The sequence below is a fragment of the Delphinus delphis genome, chromosome 10 (assembly GCF_949987515.2).
Source record: "Delphinus delphis chromosome 10, mDelDel1.2, whole genome shotgun sequence".
Taxonomy (NCBI): domain Eukaryota; kingdom Metazoa; phylum Chordata; class Mammalia; order Artiodactyla; family Delphinidae; genus Delphinus; species Delphinus delphis.
Window position 1 is genome coordinate 26707857 of NC_082692.2, and position 23870 is coordinate 26731726.

Here is a 23870-nt window from a genome sequence, read left to right on the forward strand (position 1 = left end):
AGGTGAACCTTCCTCTTCTCATTTTACGTACAGAAAATTTGAGGTATGCAGAGAGAACAGCATCCTTCTCCTGAGTGTGAGAAAGTTCTGGAACACTTGGAAGAGCAGAGTAAGAGACTTCCAGACCCAAGCACTGGATAAGGAACAGGAAAAGGGTTGGGACTCATCAGAACTGGGGTGGTTCCCTTAATAATAGATATTGCTTTCATGATGATAAGAAAACATTCCAGGAAGTTGCAAAGGAGAGAAAAGGAGAAGAAACTCTCTCTCCCCTCTCTGTCCTCTGAAGGAAGCAGCCTCAGCTCCTTGCAGAACGACAACCCTGAGGATACAGCAGTTGTCTTCAAATCTGTGACCATAAAAAATCATTATCTCTGTGAAATACAGCAATTTGGGAGATAATCAAACGGTGACCAGGGGGCAGAGCTGCCAATCTGAAGGATTATGCTCTCTCGCCCCGCCTGCGCCTGACCTTCCTGGGAGCCAGCTGTCAGCGCAGCGAAGACGCCCAGCCACTCCGGGCACACTCATTAGGCTGCCTTTGGTGCAGGAGCATTTGCATAACACCCCGGCTTTCTTAATTAGTACTTCATTTCTCCCTTGACTTATTTTGTGGCTAAGTTCACAGTCTCTCCTCCTGGATTCTCTTCCCCTCTCTGAAATGTACCAGGGGTCAGAGCAGGTGGGCTGGGAGCGGGAGAAGGAAAAACGAACAGGACTTGCAAATGAAGACGCTGGGACTCAGAAATGAATATTTTCAGATTTGTGTCAGGTTTCTTCATGGAAAAACTAGGAAAAGAGATTGCTTGGGGAGAAATTTATCCTGGCAACTTCTGATTCTACTATACACCCACGGGCTGCGGGACGGATATGCCGGGCACATCCATTGGCCTCTTCTGCACCTTGACTTAGAACACATCCTCTTGGGGGTAATGAGTCTTTGGTTTTAGATTTTCAAAATTAACATGGACTCCATCAGAGGGAGGAAGTGTGGTGCCTTAGTGTGTCTATCCACTCATCAGCTGAGCTGGTCTCAAATTCTAACGAGGGGTTGGTGCATCTCTTCCTAGCAGTTCTATACATTTCCAGTTTCTTCCCCCAAACTCTCCCTGGCTGGATTATTCTATACAAGGGAAATGAAAATAGCAGCAAATATATTCAACATGTGATTATTACAATTCTCCATTATGGAGAATTCAGATCCAAACAAAATCAAGCTACTCTTCTCTTGAAGCTACGATGTATTTTACCTGGTCTGAGGAGTAGAAATGCCTCAGCTTCCCCACTTAGTGACTATGGCCCGGGAGAACAGAGAATCTTGAATTCTGCCCAGGAAGAGCAGGCAGATTCTGTTATGGGCCCAGGAGACACCTGATGGTTTCCTAGAAGAAAACAGAAAGTAACCGTTATTAAAAGCCATAATAGGTGATACTGAACTTAGTTCCGAGATGTATGAATCACATCAGTAGATATCATTGCTGTGCACCTGAAACTATCACAACATTGTTAATTGGCTATACCCCAATATAAAATAAAAAGTTTTTAAAAAATAATAATAATTTCTAAAAAGCCTCACTTATTTTAGCATCCACTGTATTCCTTTCATTTCTTTAAATATTTTAACTCTATAAAGTAAATCATTCTATGTGCACTACAATAGTCACAGGAATTTTTTTCAACCAAATAACTAATAAAACTTGATCCTTATGGAAAGTAGGATGTTGGACAGAGTGGACTAGGACGGTAATAAGAAAGTACAAATCCTCATAAGCCACAGTCGAGTTGAGGAGAAAAGACGCAGGCGCTAGCGGGATGATAGCTATTGCGTGGCACTGAAGGAAGGAAGGGGTCTTGGCCAGGGGCTTTGTAGCCTTACTGGAAATGGGAGTTCATCTGCTGTTTGCTCTTATAATGTGAGTCCTAGGATCGCTAAGCAGAATATATTTATGGCCACATCCCATCTCTGCATGTGTATGTAACATATTTCCTTTCTGTCTCTCAGTTTCCTCTTCTTCAAAATACACATGAACCCAATCTACCCCCAGTAGTCGTTAGAGGATTTACCTGATGCTTCTCAATACCAGTAAAAAGATTAATTGGTGAATGTCATGTATATAAAATACCCCAAATTGTATTCTTTATTTCCATGGTTAAGTAGGGGCTAAATGAAAAGCTAAAACCGAAACACCAGAATCTTTAAGTATGGCTGCCTAAGGGAAAGAAGTCTTTAAGGCAGACTTTTTAGTTATTTCAGCCATTAAAAAAAATAATAACTGACAAAGTATTCAGAGTGAGCTAGTGTACGTAGTAATAATCTAAAACAAAATTTAGTAAAAGTTTATTTTTTTTAACTAGAAATGTATTAGATGATGTTTATGGGGGAGGGGCAGAGGTTTGCCTACTTGAAGCTTGTATTAAAATTAAAATGCATTTTGACTGCATTTGTGCTAAACATTTTAATCTGTCATGATCACTTTGAAAATTGTTAACCTATTTTTCTTTAAATATGACTCATTTCCTCCTTCAGTGAGCTCTGTAACTAAGCCAACATAAAGTTTATAGCTTCAGTGTAAACAGTATCTCGACATTACAGAGCGAAGAAGTACTTTAAAAAAAAAAATCTCATGTAACCCCAAACTAGCTGAATCTATTTTGCTATAACTATTAAAGCACATACAAATAAAAATAAATTAATTAAATAAAACAAGACTTTGAACATTAATTCAAGAAAGGAAACATTTCAACTCCAAACCATTATTTCGGAGAATTCTGAATTCTATGTCAAAGGACATAATTTTTTTTTTTTTTTTTATCGGTACGCGGGCCTCACTGTTGTGGCCTCTCCCGTTGCAGAGCACAGGCTCCGGACGCGCAGGCTCAGCGGCCATGGCTCACGGGCACAGCCGCTCCGCGGCATGTGGGATCTTGCCGGACCGGGGCACGAACCCATGTCCCCTGCATCAGCAGGCGGACTCTCAACCACTGCGCCACCAGGAAAGCCCCGGACATAATTTATTTTTAAAAACTTATACCTCTTAAAAAATGCTAATACACATTCAGAATTTTCCTGTCCAGACCATTTTTCTTAAAATGTAAAATTTATAAATTATAATTATGTGGACAATATATATTTTTCATTATACATACATATATACTTATATTTAGAATAAACAAATTTATATATGGTACAATATGCAAATGATAAATTTTATAACAGATTCTCTTTCATATGTAATCACACACACATGCATAATTTGTAAGTAACATATAACTATTCGCATTTCCAAATGCATTTCCGCTTTATTTTTTTTAGTCTTTTTTTTTCCCACTGAAATCAAGTCATTCTTTCACCAGGGACTTTTTCTTTTCTCTTAAAAAAAGTGAATGCAGTTACTGAACCTACAATTAAAACTCTGTAAGAATTCCATCTGAAAAGTTAAAAACACAGGGCAAAGGAGTGGCCAAGAAGTTATGTTGGCAGCGATATATATTACTCAAGAGCAATAAGAGAGGGTAAAGTAGTATGTGAAGCGACCATTTGAAATGTTAAGCTTTGAAATATTTGCCCATAATGTTATTTTAACATAGTTGGCTGCACTGAATGGATGTGGGTCTCTGTCCCAAGTGATACTTCTGTGAACATAAAGTGTCTGCAGGTGTTTGCCTCCAGGTAGGTCACTGAAAGACAATGCAAATGAGGACAATTTCCCCAGTAGCAGCAACCACAGAAATTAACAAGCAGAAACCTGGTAGGCACCGGCATCCTTCTCTATAGCAAGATAAGTTTCGGGGCATTTTAAAATTTGCCCTCCATTAACTCCTGGATTACCCCATCCCTCATGGGTCATAAGCATAGAAACTAAATATAAGAAATTCTCAGTTATCCACTTACAGATTATTCAGGGTATATTTGACATCCACACTGGCTGCTAGCTCCCATCAGCCGTGTGTTTGCTTCTGCAGCACACTCCTCCACGTTAACTGGTCAGCACCGAGGTACCTAATTTTATTACAAGCTTCAACTAGGCAAACCTCTGCCCCTCCCCCATAAACATCATCTAATACATTTCTAGTTAAAAAAAATAAACTTTTACTAAATTTTGTTTTAGATTATTACTACGTACACTAGCTCACTCTGAATACTTCGTCAGTACAGATAACTGAGAAGAGGTAAAAGGGAGAAAGAAAATAATTTACACAATGAGTCAGGCTTTTTTATTTGTGCTACTTGTTTAAGATTCCATGAGATAGGTACTAATGTCCCCATTTCACAGATTGGGAAAGTAACGCATTCATGGATTGAATAATTTCCTGAAAAATCACATAGCTGGAAAACAATGATGTCAGCACTTGATGCCAGGTCTCTCTGCCTCTAATGCACTTGATTTTTTCCCCACAATTAAATATTGCCTTGGCCTTTTATGCATATGCAAAGTTCACAAATTTGTGAGATTTCAAAATGAAAGGCGTCTACGAAAAGGAAGCATTCATAATGCAGTGGAACTCATCTAATGAAATAGCTCACAGATGTAGATAATTAAAACAACACATATAATAAAACACTCAAATTTGAAAACTACCTAGAATGATATGACATGTTTACCTATAGCATGCCTCCTAGTCAAGTCCAGGCAATGCAGAGAGAATAGAGGCACCCTCCTGGCTGTGTTTCTAGCATTTTGACCATGCCTTTCATATGTTTTTCTCATAACATATACCATCGCTGGTAATAAAATAGCAACTTGAATTCTACAACACTGAGGCAATGAAATGTCCTGCTACAGGACTGCATAACAACCAGATGTCCACAGTGGAAGGTCTGTGAAAGACAATTAAATACAGTACTTTCCCTCCAGGGCAGTATTGATCAAAGAAGTAACACATATACATGTTTCATCATTCAAATGCTAACGAATCTATAAACCTCATTATTTCTTATCTATCTTTGAGTTTCCACAGCAGTTTTTGGTGACATACCATATTTATGCCAGTAATGTTTGCACTTTTTATATGCATTTTCTGAGCCCAATAACAGGAAACCATTAGTCAAGAAAAAACACTATGAATATAATCTCAGAGCATGCATTATTTGCAGACTGGGAATGGATACAAACTTTTCAACTCTCTGAAGCTTAATTTTAATTTTCAACTCTCTGAAGCTTGATGTTAAACAAGGATTATTACTAGATAAAACAACAAAAAACATTCACTAAGACACCAGGAAATATTTATTATGTGAATTTTGAAATTCTCAGAAGACAGACACTATGAAAAAGGTATTGTGTGTTTCATACATGATACACAGATCTACAAACAAGGACAATGACCAGAGGGCTTAGCAAGAACAGCTGACCAGCTGAGATAATGATGCAGAGACAAAGTATTCCTGTTTCCTACTGGATATTCTTCTTTCTTTATCACACTTTTTAATGTACTGTTTTTGTTGCCATTGTCATTGTTTATTTGTTTTTAGAGAGACAGTGCGATATGTTGGAAATACTTGAACATTTGCACTCGGAAAGATCTGGGTTCAAATCCATACTGCTACTTATTTGCAAGATGACCTTAAGCAAGTTAATTAATCTCTCTGAGCCTTGGTGTTTCCACCTGTAAAATGGGGATGATAATTATTATTACTAGCTGTGTGACCTAATATGATTTATACAGCGTCTCTGAGATAAGGGTTTCTTCTATGCAAAATGAAATTCATAACTACTTTACAGTGTGTGCCAAGCATTAAACATGATAATAGCTGCACGCACCTAGCGCAGTACCAAACATCCAGTAGGTTCTGAGTAAATTGGTTGTCAGTACTTTGTGCTGGAAATACATGCTCAAGGCAGAATATTTGTAAAATAAGCCAAACAATCAAAGATAATCATTGTACATTTTGGTGTACTACATTCCAGCCTTTTTTCTATGTATACACTTTTTTTTTTTTTTTTTTTTTTGCTGTACGCGGGCCTCTCACCGCTGTGGCCTCTCCCGTTGCGGAGCACAGGCTCCAGACGCACAGGCTCAGCGGCCATGGCCCACGGGCCCAGCCGCTCCGAGGCATATGGGATCCTCCCGGACCAGGGCACGAACCCGCGCCCCCTGCATCGGCAGGCGGACTCTCAACCGCTGCACCACCAGGGAAGCCCTATGTATACACTTTTGAATGCAGTTGAGATTATATTATCCATAGTTTTGTAGTTGCTATAATAACTTATTATATAATAAATATTTTCTTGTATCATTGTAAATTGTTTACAATCATTATTTTAATAGCAGTAAAATAGCATTTTGGGGTATAATGCAATTTGTTTAATTAAATTATGACGTTGCTATTATAAATACTATACTACCTCATTAGCCACATAGCTGAATATTTTGTTTTGCTCTATTTTCTAAGGTGCTTATAGGCAGCCCTGTGCCAAGAGATACATGAAGTTGAGGGAGTTTGGGGAAACAAATATGAAGAAGGATCAATTTACCCAGCAGCAAGGAAAGAAAGTCAAAGGAAAACACAATATAGTTACAGTGAAGAATGAAGGAAATGGAAACTTTAGAAAAATGCAGCATGGAGGCCTCCTTTTCAAGGCCCTAGAATTTGACAAATTTATCATTTAAGAAAGTATTTTTAAAAATTTTAAAATTTTATACTGGAGTATAGTTGATTAACAATGTGTTAGTTTCAGGTGTACAGCAAAGTGAATCAGTTATACATATACATGTATCCTATTCTTTTTCAAATTCTTTTCCTGTTTAGGTTATTACAGAATATTGAGCAGAGTTCCCTGTGGTATACAGTAGGTCTCTGTTGGTTAACTATTTTAAATATATAAAAAAGTATTGACTAGAGAAAGTCTGACATCCCACAGAACCTCTTATGTATTAAGAAAAAATTTCTTAGGACAGATCTGCAAGCCATCATATCAGTAGCTCAAATGCTGGAATTCTGTACATATTGAAGGAGGGTCTAGAGAATACTAGAAGTTTATAGACCTGAAAACTAGGCACGGCCTTAAAGTCAGAAGAGCAGGGCAGACCTTTCATCGATGACCCCACTTTTCTTCTTTTTTTAAAATTCTACCCTAAAACCACTAACAAGCTTTCCTTGCAGAATTAGTAGTTAAAAAACCCCAAAGAATATTTTTTTCTGATACAGATGTAAATTAGCTAAATTCCTCTGTACAAACATCTATATTTGTTAAATGCAAAACAAAAAGACGTTGAAATTACATTTAGATGGAGAATGTGAATGAAATAGCCAACCACCATATCTCTATTCCCTTAGATAAAAGAGGCCTCTTTTTTCTAAACACAAATTGAACTAAATAGTTCAAAGATAAAATTTTAAAAAAATTAAGAAAAGGTAAAGAAAAAGGAAATGGAACACAGAGCCCAAGGAGCTTGGATTACAAGTGGGGAATCTTTTATTTAAATCATCCTCTGAGTGGAAATGCATTTCTACTGAAATGACAATGATGATGGAATGGACCACGTTCAGGGTAAAGCAATACACTGCATTCATTTTCTTAGATATTATGGGAGGAGGAAGTTTAACAAACCAGGGTATTTGAAGAGAAATGCAATCTATCTCTTTCTCTTTCCTTCCCACTTAGTCCACAGAAGATGCTTAGAAGAGCGTTTCTGTGTTCAACAAGTTTATGTGTTTTGTCATTATAAGAAACCAGGTAAAATTTCCTTCTTCTCCAGTCTTTCCCTCCCATAGATCCCTCCTTACTGGCCCTGGGGTTTCGTCAAAACAAAATTACCATGGAGCCTGGAGTAGGACTCAGTTTTTTATTCTATTGATCTTTATATGTGGTAGTTGCAGTTGTAGCGGTAAATGTCTATTTATTGGAGGTCCCCTGGGCTTGTGGCTTGATACCAGACACCTGCAGAGGAGAGCAAAGAGACACCTCCTACTTGAAACATGTGCTTTCAGAGCTTCCAATCTCACAGAGACCGAAGTACAACAGGATACCCAATGGGAAGAACAAAACAAAAGGAATAGAAATGTTTCATTTCTATCCACATCTGCAGAGGTATCTATAGCTTTAACGATATGATTATAATATAAATAGCATATGTGTTACATCAGGAATGACAGAATGTGACCCAAGGCAAATAAATCCATGGGAAACTTCATGATATAAAACTATTTTCTTTTCTGTTTATAAACAGCTTACCCCTAGCTATCCAAAACCCTAAACTTACAGGATGTAAGGATGGCACACAGTCACAACTGATTACAAATGCCAGCTCAAGTAGGCAATTATCTCACAAGGTCTGGATTTGGGCCATATTTTAACAAGCCCTCAGTTTCCCAATTCTGGATATCTTAACAATCGTGCCTTCAATTGTCAATTCCCTGACAATAGTTTCTGTCAATTCAGAAACTCACAATCATATTCTATTGCCAAACTTGAAGCCTCATTGATATAGGAAAATTAACTTACATCTGAGAATATGTTTGATACTCAACTAAAATTAAGTCTACTTGCTTCATATATTAAATTCCCCTAGAATGAAACATTTACTGTATCTTTTGACAGAACATCCCTCCTCTTCTGCCTACACACCCTCTGCCTTTGTGTCATTTTAGTGTTTTCCAGGCACTCCCACTCATTAAATCCTCTCTATCCTTGTTTACTAATGTGACTATCATAAGCTATTTTTGTTATAAATTATTTTCTAAAACTAAACTGAAGCAACCAATCTCATTTTCTGCAAAAGACCGCAGGCTGGCCAAAGAGTACAGCCCCAGAAGTGAAATAAGAGGGTTGTATTTACTATCATCTTCAGTCTTTGGATTTAACTGGCATTGAAATAACATTTAGGCAAGATTATATTGAAGATTTTTTAAGTATGTCTGTTTAAAGACTCACAATTCAATAGCTATATTTATACCTTCATCAATACAAATGAATACCGGGCACATTAATACTACTGATTTCCACAACTGGAAAGAGAAGGGTTGGGGTAAGATATCCTTTTGTAAGGGATAGGAGAAAAAAACTTCTTCAAAATGTGTACAATTATAATCATAAAGCAGAAGAATTGTTCATTGTTTAGATAATGTTCTGCTCGAATTTCGAGACATGAATGAATGGGAAAGAAGGAGGAGCAGCAGGAGGTGGGGAGAGAAGCAGAGAGAATTGGGGAAATTGAGCACATGAATTTTTTGGTTTATTTTTCAAATATGGAGGGCTCACAACTGTGGGCATTCACCAATGATTTCCTGAATACAAATAACCATGTAAGATACAGTTTATTGTACTAAGCCACTTTTATCCAAATTTATCAAGTGTTCATTTTAATAACTTCCATTGCCTTCCTTCCACCATTTACATTTAAATGCGAATCTTGTGATTCTGTTAAAGATCTTACATAGAACCAAGGAAAATTACTATACAAATGCCATTACCTAGAAGTTTGAAATTCTGAGACTACAAAAGGGTTAATTAATTACATTATCTGTAGCATTACCCTGGCTACACTCTGCCTGGAAGGCATATGGATCCACTCAGCTGCTGAATTTGAAAGAGCTGTGTCCTTTTCATGCAGAAGAAAAATCATTGACAGAACCCTCTTCCACCCCCACCATAAGCACTAGCTGTTTCTTTTTCACCTTATTATTGTGCTTCTGGTGAAATAATTAAAAGAGCCAACATTAAATAAATACCAAAATATTTCATACCATCCTAAACATCTGAGTACTGCATGATGTTTTTCAATTAGTGCCTACTTACTAAGCTTCTATTATGTTCTAGACAAAGTGCTAGGCTGGGGAAATGCTAAGATGAATGAGATGTGGTACTTACCCACCGGGAACTCTTACCAGAGTAAGTTCACAAGAAGTTAAGCAACTCCAAAAACAAACAAACAAAAAACAACATCAACAACAAAAAGAAGTTTGGCAGAAAAGAACATTGAAAAAGCATTCCAAGATTTGATTTGCTAAGAATGTAGTGGTGGTGTGTAAATCATTCCCTTAGCTATTTACGCGGCCCAAATCAACTGTACAATTTTTCAACCCATTTCAGATTTTCTTTTTTTTTTCTTTCTTCCCTCTTCTTCTCCTAATTTTCCTCCTTCTGGCCTTTAGTTCTTTATCGTTTTTTACCCTATTTTGGCTTTGTTTTTCAAAAAAAACGGTGGCCTCTAAAAAGTGCACATAGTATCATAGGAGAAAATGCCAAAAATAAAGAGAAATTTAGGGTAGACAAGTAAATTGAAATGGGATAAAATTGTATACTAAGTGTACACAAACTCCTGTATATAAGTATGGATGGCAAATGGTTCCTGAGTTCCCTAGTGTCCGAAGACAAAAGAAGCATAACTCAAAGTTTCCAAAATATTGGCAACATTTCAGCAACTACTAAGAAGCAGCTCAACTTCTCCCAGTGTTAAGTTGGAGAGAACATTCTTCTTGAGTCCACAAGAAGGGGATGTTGTGTGGAGTAGTAGACAGTATTCTCCACAATATCCAATCACCTGCCAGAGTGCATTTTGTGTGAAATGCCAGAGGTTTTGTTAATGTAATATGGTTATAGAGGTACTGAAAACTCTGAAATCTGAATCATGTACATGATAAGATTTTTCTCTCTCTCTCATTCTCTCTCTCTCTCTCTCTCTCTCCCTCTCCCTTTCTGTGTATGTGTGTGTGTGTGCATGTGTGTGTGTATAACATGTAAGCCTCATGGTAGCCACAAAGTAAAAACCTATAGTAAATACACAAAAGATAAAGAGAAAGGAATTTAAGCATATAACTAAAGAAAGTCATCAAACCACAAAGGAAGAGAGCAAGAGAAGAAGAAAGGAACAAAGAAGAAGTACAAAAACAGCTAGAAAAATTTAACAATATGGCAATAAGCACATACCTATCAATAATTACTTTAAATGTAAATGGACTAAATTCTCCAGTCAAGACATAGAGTGGCTAAACAGATAAAAAGACAATAATCATTTATGTGCTGCTTACAGAGACATACTTTAGATGTAAGGACACACACAGATTGAAAGTGAAGGGATGAAAAAGATATTCCATACAAATGGAAACCAGAAGAAAGCTGGAGTAGCTATACTCATACCAGACAAAATAAATTTTAAAACAAAGACTGTAGTAAGAGTCAAAGAAGGGTGTTACATAATGATAAAGGGGTCAGTCCAACAAGAGGATATAACATTTGTAAATATTTATACACCCAACATAGGAGCACCTAAATATACAAAGCAAATATTGACAGACCTAAAAGGAGAAATAGACAGATATACAATAATAGCAAAGGACTTTAATGCACCACTTACATCAATGGATAGATCATCCAGATAGAAAATCAATAAGGAAACATCAGCCTTAAACAACATGCTAGAACAGATGAACTTAACAGATACAGAACATTCCAACCAAAAGCAACAGAATACACATTTTTCCCACATGCACATGGAACATTTTCCAAGACAGATCATATGTTAGGTCACAAAACAAGTCTTAATAAATTTAAGAGGACTGAAATTGTATCAAATTTCTTTTTTGACCACAATGGTATGCAACTAGCAATTAATTACACAAAGAAACTGGAAAATTCACAAGTATGTGGAGATTAAACAACATGCTACTGAAAAACCAATGGGTCAAAGAAGAAATCAAAAGAGAAATCAATGAATACCTTGATACAAACAAAAATGGAAATGTAACACACCAAAATTTATGGGATGCAGCAAAAACAGTTCTAAAGGGAAGGTCACAGCAATGAATGCCTACCTTAGGAAACAAGAAAAGTGTCAAATTAACAACCTAACTTTACACCTCAGGAACTAGAAAAAGAAGTCCAAATGAAGTCCAAAGTTAGCAGAAGGAAGAAAATAGCAAAGATTAGAGCAGAAATAAATGAACTGGAGACAAAAAAGACAATAAGAAAGATCAATAAAACTAAGAGCTGGTTCTCTGAAAAGATAAACAAAATTGACAAACTTAGCTAGACTCACCAACAAAAAAAGAGAGGGAACTCAAATAAATAAAACTAGGAATGAAAGAGGAGATATTACAACTGATACTACAGAAACACAAAGAATCATAAGAGATCACCATGAACAATTATATGCCAACAAATTGGACAACCTAGAAGACTTAGGAAAATTCCTAGGAACAAGCAACCAACCAAGACTGAATCATGATGAAATTTAAAAAGTCTGAACAGTTCAATTACTAGCAAGTAGACTGAATCAGTAATCAAAAACCTCCCAATATACAAAAGTCCAGGGCCAGGCAGCTTCACTGGTGAATTACATCAAACATTCAAAGAAGAATTAATACCAAATTTTCTCAAAACTCTTCCAATAAAGCAGAAGGGGGGACTCTTCCAAACACACTTTATGAGGTCAGTATTACCTTGACACTAAAACCAGACAAGGATGACATGCAAAGAAGAAAATTACAGGTCAATATCCTGGATGAACATAGATGCAAAAATCCTCAACAGAATATTAGCAAACTGAATTCAGTAATACATTAAAAGGATCATATATCATGATCAAGTGAAATTTATTCCAGGGATGCAAGCATGGTTCAACATCCACAAATGTGATACACCACATTAACAAAATGAAGGATAAAAATCACATGATCATTTCAAGATATGCATAAAAAGCATTTGATAAATGTTTATAATAAAAAATCCACTTACAATAAAAAATCTCAACAAAGCAGGTAGAGAGGGAATGTACCTCAACTTAATAAAGACATATATGACAAACCCACAGTTAACATCATACTCAATGGTGAAAAGCTTAAGGTTTTTCCTTTAAGATCAAGAACAAGACAAGGATGCCCACTCTTGCCACCTTTATTCAACACAGTATTGGAAGTTCTAGCCAGAGCAGTTAGGTAAGAAAAAGAAATATAATGTGTCTAAACTGGAAAGGAAGAAGTAAAACTGTCACTATTTCCAGATGACATGATATTATATAGAGAAAATCCTCAAAACTCTATCAAAAAATTCTTTGAAATAATAAACAAATTCAGCAAAGCTGCTTGATATGAAAACCAATCCATAAAAACCTGTTGTGTTTCTTTACAGTAATAACAGACTATCAGAAAGAGAAATTAAGAAATCAATCCCATTTACAATCACATCAAAAAGAATAAAATATCAATACCTAGGAATAAATTTAACTAAAGAGGTAAAAGTCCTGTATATTGAATTAATATTTTTAAAATGTCCATACCCCCAAAGCAATATACAGATTCAGTGCAATTCCTATCAAAACTCCAATGGTATTTTTCACAAAAATAAAACAAACAATCCTAGAATTTGTATGTAATTACAAAATACCCCATATAGCCAAGGCAATTTTGAGAAAGAAAAAAGCTGGAGACATCACACTCCCTGATTTCAAACTATATTACAAAGCTATAGTATGAAAGTAGCTTGGTATCAGCATAAAAACAGACACATAGACCAATGGACCAGAATAGAGACCCCAGAAATAAATGCATATATGGTCAATTAATTTACAACAAGGGAGCCAGGAATATACAATGGGAAAGAACAGTCTCTTCAATAAATGGTCTTGGGAAAACTGCACAGCCAGATGCAAAAGAATGAAACTGGGCCACTATCTTACACCAAACACAAAAATTAACTCAAAAGGGATTAAAGACTTGAATGTGAGACCTGAAACCATTAAACTCCTAGAAGAAAACATAAGCATTAGTTCCTCGGCATTGGACTTGGAGATGATTTTTTTGAATCTGACACCAAAAGCAAAAGCAACAAGAGCGAAAATAAACAAACTAAAAGGCTTCTGCACAGCAGAGGACACCATCAACAAAATGGAAAGATATTCTACTGAATGGGAGAAAATAATTGCAAATGATATATCTGATAAGAGGCTAATATCCAAAATATATAAAGAACTCATACAACTCAATAGCAAAAACCCAAACATTCCAATTTAAAAATGGGCAGAAGGTATGAATAGACATTATTCCAAGGAAGACATACAGATGGCCAACAGGTCCATGAAAATACGCTCAACATCATCAAACATCAGGAAAATGTAAATCAAAACTACAATGAGATATCATCTCACTCCTGTCAGAATGGCTATCATCGAAGAGTCTATAAATAACAAATGTTGGGGAGGAATGTAGAAAAGGGAACCCTAGCACTCTGCTGGTGGAAATGTAAAATTGGTGCAGCCACTATGTAAAACAGTATGGAGGATCCTCAAAAGACTGAAAATAGAAGTACCATGTGATCCGGCAATCCACTCCTGGGTATGTATCAAAAAAGCCGAAAACACTAATTCAAAAAGATATATGCACCTCAATTTTCATAGCAGCATTACTTACAATAGCCAAGATATGGAATTAATATATATATACAGTGTAATATTAGTCACAAAAAAATGAAATTCTGCCGTTTGCAACAGCATGGATAGACCTAGAGGGTATTATGCTTAGTGAAATAAGTAAGACAGAGAAAGACAAATACTATGTTATCATTTATATGTGGAATCTAAAAAGAAAACAAAGGAATGAATATAACAAAACAGAAACAGACTCACAGATATAGAGAACAAACTAGTGGTTACCTGTGAGGAGAGGGAAGTGGGGAGGGGCAAGATAGGAGTCGGGGATTAAGAGGTACAAATTGCTACTTATAAAATAAATAAGCGACAAGGATACGTTGTACAGTACAGGAAAATATAGGCAATATTTTATAATAACTTTAAACTGAAATAACATTTTCTGGTTTACAGGGATACTTTGTAGAATAATCTGTTCATGATTATTCAGTGACTATGAAACATAGATGACAAATCTGCCCTGTTTCCAGGAAGCCTAGTATCTTTCTGAATCTCAATTTGTTTCTGGTGCCTCAATAAGAGTATCTAGTCCCTTGTTTGTATGAATAAGGTTATGGTAATAAAGTAGCTGGATACACAGTGCTAAAACTAGTTCCATTGCATACCTTATTGCACTGATGAGATCTTTTGTTGTCGTGTAATTGCAGCCTATAATTTCATAGTGGGGATTCAGGCATTCTGACTATGCCTGAATCTGAATTCTGAAGACTATGCCATTCAGTACATCCTGACTATGTACCAAAGTACCAAAATCCTGAACCAACTGTCATTTCAAAACCAAAAAAGAAGTCTGCCAGTTTGGTGGAAAGTTCAGTCAACCAACCTGGTGCCTTATAGATAAGACAATTAGCCAAAGGACTGAATTTTCCTTTCTGTTTCAGGGATCTCTTTTGCCTTCATACAAGGAGTCAAAGAGAAAGAAGGTTCGGTCAGGCGTGCATTTTGAATCTAACCCAATAAATAATTCAGAGAGAAGACGTTTTCTGTGAGCACGGGTCATTTTCTCTACCCTCAAGTTGAACTTGACCTAGAGAGGAATCACTTTATCACCTCTTAGGAAAACTTCACAGGTCTGCTATTCCTTAATTTATAAAATGGGACAGCAGCTGGGAGAAATTACGGCCTGTCTTCGAGAAAGCATTTTGAGCTCCCTTGCGGTCACTAGGCGACATTTATTGTGTGCCCACTGTGTGCTTATCACTGTGCAAATACAGGGTATTGGGCTAACAGATCACAACACTTCTGGCTGCAAAATAATTTTTTAAAACCCTCCACTCTATTAATATGTCATGCCATATGGTGAAGAAAGGTCTACATTCTATTGCTTTTGCTTTTACAGATAATTTATGAAAAAAATGAAATATTAACTAGGAATGTGGTAGAATGGCTTTCTGTTTCGCTAGCAGATGACAAATGAAGGCACATAGGCACACATTTGAATAAGGAATTATCAATCAACCTCAAACTTGACCCACAGCTGTCATCCCTATAAATTAATGTTTACCATTTTTAAGTATGTGCAGGACATCTGGAAACACACAGGCTGTGGCTGGCGAGAAATTTCCAAGAAATAGTATATCAAAAGCTAATTATAGCAGCAGCGAGCCCAAGTGTCATTTTGTTATGGTGAATTATAGACGGGGAGCTCTGTCACCTGCAAACTGTTATTCATAACTAAATCATAATGCTTTTAAGTTTTAATTAATCTGCTTAGCTTTAGTTGCAAGGGAGAAGCTTGCTTAACTGTTGAGCCGCTGAGGCTCTCTCGGGCTACTCTGAAACTGCATCTGAGCACCTGGGGGAGCAAAACCACGTTATCAGGCTGACATTGCGTCTATTAAAGAGAATTTCTTTTAATATGCCACAGTCTGAATATTTCTTTCTATTTCATTATCCAAAAACCAATTAATTTTCCATAAGAGCACCAACTTAATTACAAAATACTATGGAAATCAGAGACGTCTCTCCTTCCCCACCATTATGGAAATGCCAAGCCCCTTGGCAGCAACGTCTTCCAAAGGTACTAGTTTTTCTCCTTAGTTAATATTTTGTGATGTTGGAAAAACTCTTAAGAGCTGGCATTTTTATTTCTCTTTCACATGACCTCTTCCTCCCATCGCTTACCCAGTCTGCTCTTTCTATTTGATGCTCTTCACCTCATGAAGGTTAGCCGGAGAAAGGAAATTTTTCCATAAAGAAACTTCCTCTTAATTATTGTGACTTTTTGGGTTTTCCTCTTGTCTGCCCAGCAAGACTATAACATCCTCACGGGCAGGGCCATGTTTTAAACTTATTTTATATCTACACCTTCCCTTACCTGCTCTTGGTATGAACTTCTATTCTGAATCTATATTAGGGATTTAGTAAATTCTTTTCAGTTGAAAAAAATCTAATTTTAATTAGCAAAGAGAACTTAAAATTTATTGGACTTGCAATGCAAAATAAATCCAAAAGCAGAGGCAGTAACAGAAACGTATATGATTTCTTCATCAAGCAACCCACAGGGAAAACGATGGCCATAACCTGTGGCTTTTTGAAATTCTGTTAAGCAAACAAAATTTTTTCCTTCTGAGGAATTTATGATGACCTTACAGAAAAGGGGAACAATGAGAGGAAATACAAAAAATGTGTATATAGGGTAATACTATTTGCTTATATATTTTATCATCTCCAAAATAAAGGCATTAGCTGATCTTCAAAGTTTAATTTAAAATACTAGAATCTTTTTCAAGTGAAATAGTGAGAGGAAGCTCTCTCCCCCAAAAGATGCTTGGAGTGAAGCAGTTAACAGGGGTCCCGGTCTTGCAGTGCTTTCCTGAACTTCCCTTGGCCCCAGTGGTGACTCCTCCATATTCTGCAAAAAGGCCTTGGTCTCTGAAAACACTGAAGGGATAGTCTTCCTGGAGTCAAAGCATACATCGTACTTTGTCTGTTTCTCTGAAGCACCACTATAGTCATCCCTTGGCATCCATGGGGGATTGGCTCCAGGACACCTGCAGATACCAAGATCTGCCGACACCCAAGTCTCATAGGCAATGACGTAGTATTTGCTTATAACCTATGCACATCTTCCCATATACTTAAAATCTCTAGATTACCTATAATACCTAATACAATGTAAAGTAAATAGTTGTCAGTGCACTGCAAATTCAAGTTTTGCTTTTTGGAACTTTCTAGAAATTTTTTTCAATTTTTTTCCCAAATGAATCCCAGGATGTGGAACCAATCAATACAGAGGGCTGACTATACCATGCCTTGACCCAGCAGGCATTTAATATACATTTTATTGATTTAGCACCATGGTGAGTGTCTTTCATCACTTTCTATCTTGAATTACTTATTTCTTAGTATATTTCTCTACATCTAGATTAACTGAAATTTAAAGTACAATAAATCTTTTCCCCATGGTTTTTGTCACCATTGATCTAATTTAGCTTATAAATGAGTTTATGGTTAAAAGGCTACAACTTATGCAACAGTAGACGATCATTTAAATAAGGGCTCTTTTTTTTTTTTTTTTTTTTTTGCGGTACGCGGGCCTCTCAGTGTTGTGGCCTCTCCCGTTGCGGAGCACAGGCTCCGGTCGCGCAGGCTCGGCGGCCACGGCTCACGGGCCCAGCCACCCGGCGGCATATGGGATCTTCCCAGACCGGGGCACGAACCCGTGCCCCCTGCATCGGCAGGCGGACTCTTAACCACTGCGCCACCAGGGAAGCCCTAAATAAGGGCTCTTTTAAAAACAGCTTTTGAAGACTCTTTGATCTGAAAGTTGTAAAAGATGCAGGGTAGGCCAACTTGGCCCTCCTCCCTAGAACTGCGGTCAGTTTCACTTTATTTAAACGGAGGACCTCCTGGGTGCACTGCCTCGCCTCTAACGCCTCTTCCAACCTTCAGAATCTACAATTCTCTCATCAGAAAGCTAGAGCTTCCTGTTCCACATATGGAGTAATACAGCCGCTTTTCCTCTCTTTGCTTTCTCAAGCAAGGTATGGAATTAAAGACAGAAGAGGATGCGTCCCTATTTAATACTTCACACTCAGGAAGGCAAAAGATTTAATTTGCTCCTATTCAGCGGGTAATTTTGTCTGGTACTTTAAAACATTATTATAGATTAGTGCAGCTCCATCAAAGTGCCAACCATACCTTGATGCCTCAAAACATAGTCATTTAAATCAAATTAAATAGATGATGTCAGATGCAGCAGGACTTTCACATACCTTATTTCTCATAAGAAAACTAAGACACAGAGTAGCTTTAGTAACTCAGGTAGGGTCGGTCTTGGAGGCGGGGACTCACCCCCTTTGGCTGTTGAGGCTTTTGCTTCTTTCCAAAATACGTTTGGCCCAGGAAGCTTGTTTTGGAGGTGCAAATATATGTTGTTGTTGGGTTGTTGGTTTTTTTTTCTTGGAACTCTGTTGACAGGGATGCTTATGACCTTCTGAACTATTTTACGGTTTTATTTTCCCTCCTGAGATGTTAATATTTTCATCCCTGTTGTAAAAAAATGAATTAACAACAAGGGGAAAAAGTCCTTTGATTTGATTTCTAATACAGAAGAAAAGTTAATGCTGGTGTAATAATTGCTAAAACACTGCTTAAATCTGCATCTGACTCACAGCCAACATCAGAGGACAAGTTGAAACAGCGGTGGATAAATAATTAAAACATTTGGAGACATTAGGCTGCTATTTTCCCTTAATAAAATTACATTTTGGAGCCTGCAAAGATAAGCCTCTAAGTGCCCTCAGCCGAGGGGTCTCTGGGTTAGCCACTCCCTTCAAATCCTCGTTCCTTTCATTTAAAAACAAATGCTGATGGGAGCAATTTAGCTCAGTCTTTGCCTTTGTGTCAGCTTGGGGCTCCAAGGGAGGAATGCTTTTTTTTCCCATGAGTCTAGCAGATTGTCTCACATGTAGAAACACAGGGATATGACTAAGTCAGGCCAGCTGTAGGTAGCAGCCTCATGCATGTCACATCCACCTGAAGGCCATCCTAAGCTCATTACCAGCCACGTGAAGCGAAGGGAGGGAGAACAGCTTGGCCAAAACTCAAACTTCAAGAGCACCTCATTCTAGAGCACCCAGACTTGAGTGAACAAGACCACAGAGTTAACCACTTCTTGAATGCTGGTTTTCAGACTTATTATACAAACTAGACACAGGGAAGTTAAATCACTCCCTGAAGTCACACAGCCAGAAAGTGAGGAGCTGAGATACACCATGTTCTCGAAATGAATTGAGAATAATAAAAATTGGATTGGTAGATCGTTTGTCTTGCCAGTTACGTGAACTTTGAGGAATAAATAAGGTATCTTGTGCAAAGGCCCAGCACAGTTTCTGTTACCTGGAAGGAAAACTAACATTCATTACATCCAATTTGCCTCCTTTTTTCTCCTTCCCTACCTCTCCTTACTGCTTACTCCTTGCAAAGTCTACTTTGCAGCCTTTCTTTGGATTTTCTCTAACTTCAACAGGCCTCTCTGGAGGCTCTGACACCTGGACCGCACAGGGAGTACCAGATGCAGAGACCTCCTTATACAGTTAGGCAAAGGGAAAAGGATGTTTCACATTTTGTTTGAACTGTTCCTTTTGGCTGCCAACCTTTGGATGGCCCTCTTTGCTATAGAAAGACGTGTGCAGTAAGACCTAGTTGTAACCAATAGCATAGGATCATCAATTTACGCCGTAGACAGACTTAACACCCTCTTTGCCATGCCTGGCCTGTACGCACTGATCCATAAACGCTTTATCTGGTTGGTCTGAACCCCGTAGTTAACCACTTGGATACTGAGGGGAGCTCACAAATCCAGAGATGACTACGCAATTCACTGTAGGATTCTAGACAGAGGACCCCTCAGTGGGTCCTATATTGCTGTTTGTTTTTTTCATCCCTGTTTTAAATCCTCGTCTCAATACTATTTAAATACTTAGAAGTCCTAACAATGATCAGATTTGCTCCTTCCCTTTCAGTAAAGATTCTTTCTAATTGGTTTCGGACTCGTTTACCATTATCTTCTGAATCAGCTCTTCAATGCAACAGTCAAAGGAGTGCATTTCTTTTGCTTGTGAACTGCCTGTTCTAGGAAACAATCCTTTGTTCTTTGTGAAAATCTCATCTCTTATAATATCCTGCCTAAGTCTGGGCAATCAAAGACATTCATTATTATTACCTGGCCTAATTTTACTGTTTCCTCAGACTTTTAAAATGCTTTTTTCATCAGTCTATTATACATACCTCTTGTTAATTACTTATTAAAGTGGTATAAATTTCTTTTGACAGTTTTATGGGCTTTCTTTTTTCTAAGATTACTCATATTTAAAAATTACTTCTATTTTTTTGTTTTAAAAAAGCAGCACTTAGTATCAAAAATGAGAAAGTACAAACATGCAACAAAAATTTGTAATCCAGGTCTTTCCCTGCAATGCCCACTTAATGGCTACATACAAAAATATGTGCATTTTCTTTTTTCATTTAATACAATTTTGTGGGCATGCCATATTTTCATGTCAATAAATATATTCTCATATAACTTTAATGATGGCATAATATTCTATTCTGTGATATGTCATGATTTATTTAACCTATCCCCATTTAAAAATATTTAGTCTGGTCCCTCAAACAGTACAGAAATAAGCATTTCTTATTGTTAAATATTTTTCCTTAAATGTAATTATCCTTTACGACAATCTCCGAGAGACGAGTCATCGGGTTGTGCATTTTTAGGGCTTTCCTTACAGATTTTCTAACTTATATTTTAGAAAAGTAGATCAATTTCTACTCCCATAACCACTATGGAAATGCCTATTTATCCACATTCTAGGCAAAATGGGTATTATTTTCATTTTTGTCAGGGTTATGTCATTTTAAATTGCATTTTCTGAATTATTAAAGAAAATCAATAAATTTCCTGTGTTTAACTCCCTTACTGCTTACTAAATGATTCATAACAAAGGTGACCTCTTCTGATGTCACCTCATTCTCCTCAGTCCCAGAGACTTTAGATTTGAATCACTTCCCAAGGATGATCCTCCCACCAGAGAATGTTTAAACTGCTAATTATACCAAGACCTTTGTTTTCTGCTAAGCGTTTAATTTGCAAACATGATTACTATTGCTTCCTTTCTGCGGCAGAGGCAGTTTTACATTCTGGCTTGCCTTCTGGGGAGACTTGCCGTACGAATCTGATGCCCTTGTGATACACTGAGCTTTCTGTCCGTCTCTTCCTCCTAAAAACGTCCAAAGCTTTCTTTCTGGCTAATGCTGCAGGAGGGGTATCAGCCCGAGGCTCACACCCTTCTGCACACTTAGACTTCCTCCTTACTGTAAACTAAGTGCATTTCTGACTCCCTTATTCCTTTCAGTGCTAGCTTTGGCGTTCAGGTGAAGCTTGTCTTCAGGATGTCTGTAATCAAGATGGGGATTTCTCAACCGCAGATCTATTGACATTCAGGACCAGGTCATTCTTTGTTGTGGGTGTGCTTTGGAGGATTTTTAGCAGCATTCCAGGTCTTTACCCACTACACTAGATGCTTCTAGTACCTTACCAGGTAGGACAACCAAGCTCCAGACAACGCCAAATGTCCCCTGGGGGCAAAATCACCCAGTTGACAACCACCAGTCAAGGGGATACAGAGCTTCTAACAAGTTAACATCATCTTGGGTTTTATTAAAAAAGACATGGTGTCCTGCTCAATGGAGACGCGTCTTACCACCTGAGCTCTTGTCTGAGGACACCTGTGGTGCTTAATTTTGAGTTGCACATTTTAAGATGTGCAAATGAAACAGAAAGCAGAGTAACTCAGAAGATGAAAGATTGCCCATATGAGGTCTGGTCAGTGGTCTGAGTTGACTTTGGTTTATTGAAGATTTAGAAAGAACAATTTATTTTGTGCAGCTTTATAAAGAAGAGCCAGGGAAAGATGCCGAAAGGCATGCTTCAACTTAAGGAATACGGTGCCTCGAAAGTTGGTAAATTCCTCATTACTGCAAGTTTAAGCAGATAAGGGTTTCGAGTGTCGTCGGAAGGAATCTCTGTCCTGGAAAAGATTTGAATCCAATGTCTTCCAAGGTTCTTGTAGTGCTAAAACCCAGAACATTTCCTTGTACTGAAATCAGGTACGTAACCTCTTTTTCCGCAGTATATAGTTTTTTGCATACACAGTTGTATGTAAAAGTAACCTGGGTAGCCTCACCACTACCTGTATTTTCCTGCAGGCGCTAAACATCCAAGACTCCCTGAACAGCAAGGCTCCCCCATGCTGCTAAAGGCCGGCCACAGTTCCTGGTCTCACATACCCTATGGCATTGTAGGAAGCACCAGGCAGCAAATGGCCCCAAGTTTTCAACATACTTGGAAAATCAAGGCCCCAGAAGTAAGGTGGGCAGACCAGCTGGGGTTTCCAGCACACACTGTGCAAGTAAATATGCCCATTCCTACCTAACACACCTAAAACTGAGCACATCAGGCAAGCTTATTGTAGAGAAGAAGGTCACATCTGAAGCCATAAACTAACAAATTATACGTTCATCACTCTCACTCTAAATAGGCTTTAAAAAAAAATCTTAAGAGAAGACAATACAAATGCTGACATAAACTAACATTAAAACTATTTAGCTTTTCCCCTTACTAGTTTCACTCCTACACAAGTATGCACCCATGGTACCTGGGTGTATGGTCTTGTATTTTTCTCTAGGTTTTTTCTTTTTTTTTGCGGTACGCAGGCCTCTCACTGTTGTGGCCTCTCCCGCTGTGGAGCACAGGCTCCGGACATGTAGGCTCAGCGGCCATGGCTCACGGGCCCAGCCGCTCCACGGCATGTGGGATCTTCCCGGACCAGGGCACGAACCCGAGTACCCTGCATCGGCACGCGGACTCTCAACCACTGCGCCACCAGGGAAGCTCCTTTTCTCTAGGTTTTAAAAATAAGTTTACATCATATTATTTCCAGTGCAAGTATAAGGTCCTTGTAAATATTAGCTTTGTCTCTCTCTTCTAATGTCTATGAAACTTTCCTACACGGTATTTTTTTTTATGACTATTTGTGCCCATATTTATTTGTGGATGGAGTCTGTCACCTCCTTTGAACAATACTCTCATGCAACTGGACGCTGAGGGCACAGGCTCAATCCACACTCTGATGGACCGTGTGTGCTCACCGCCTGCTAACTACTCTGCCTCCAAAAGTCTGTATCTGAAAGTGTCTGTCACGGCTGAGCTGCAAACATGTCCTCAGAAAGTACTGTTGATCCACATGGACTCCCCTTCACTCTGAAATTTTCAACAGTGAGGTTCGTTCATTCCTTTTTTAAGGATGAAAAGTGGCAACAAATTGTTAGACAAAATAATCAGTTGGTTGATCTTTTTTTTTTTTTCAATCATCGGGTAGGCACATCCTGAAATAAGGAAAACTCTATTAGCTTTTGCGTCCCATTAGTTCCATGTCTTGGCTTCCTACTAGACTGTGAGATTCCTAAGTTCCAAACTGTTTTTTGGTTTAATTGCACAC

The 23870-nt window shown here is 37.8% G+C and overlaps 1 long non-coding RNA gene across 1 annotated transcript in view; it reads right to left on the reverse strand.

The window, feature by feature from the left end:
• Window positions 1–1280: 1280 nt before the first annotated feature.
• The window catches only part of LOC132431494 (uncharacterized), a 287412-nt gene continuing 264822 nt past the window's right edge, over window positions 1281–23870 (reverse strand). Inside the window, exon 5 of the long non-coding RNA XR_009520764.1 lies at window positions 1281–1382. This is a non-coding gene — a long non-coding RNA (uncharacterized lncRNA). The remainder of the gene's footprint in view (window positions 1383–23870) is intronic.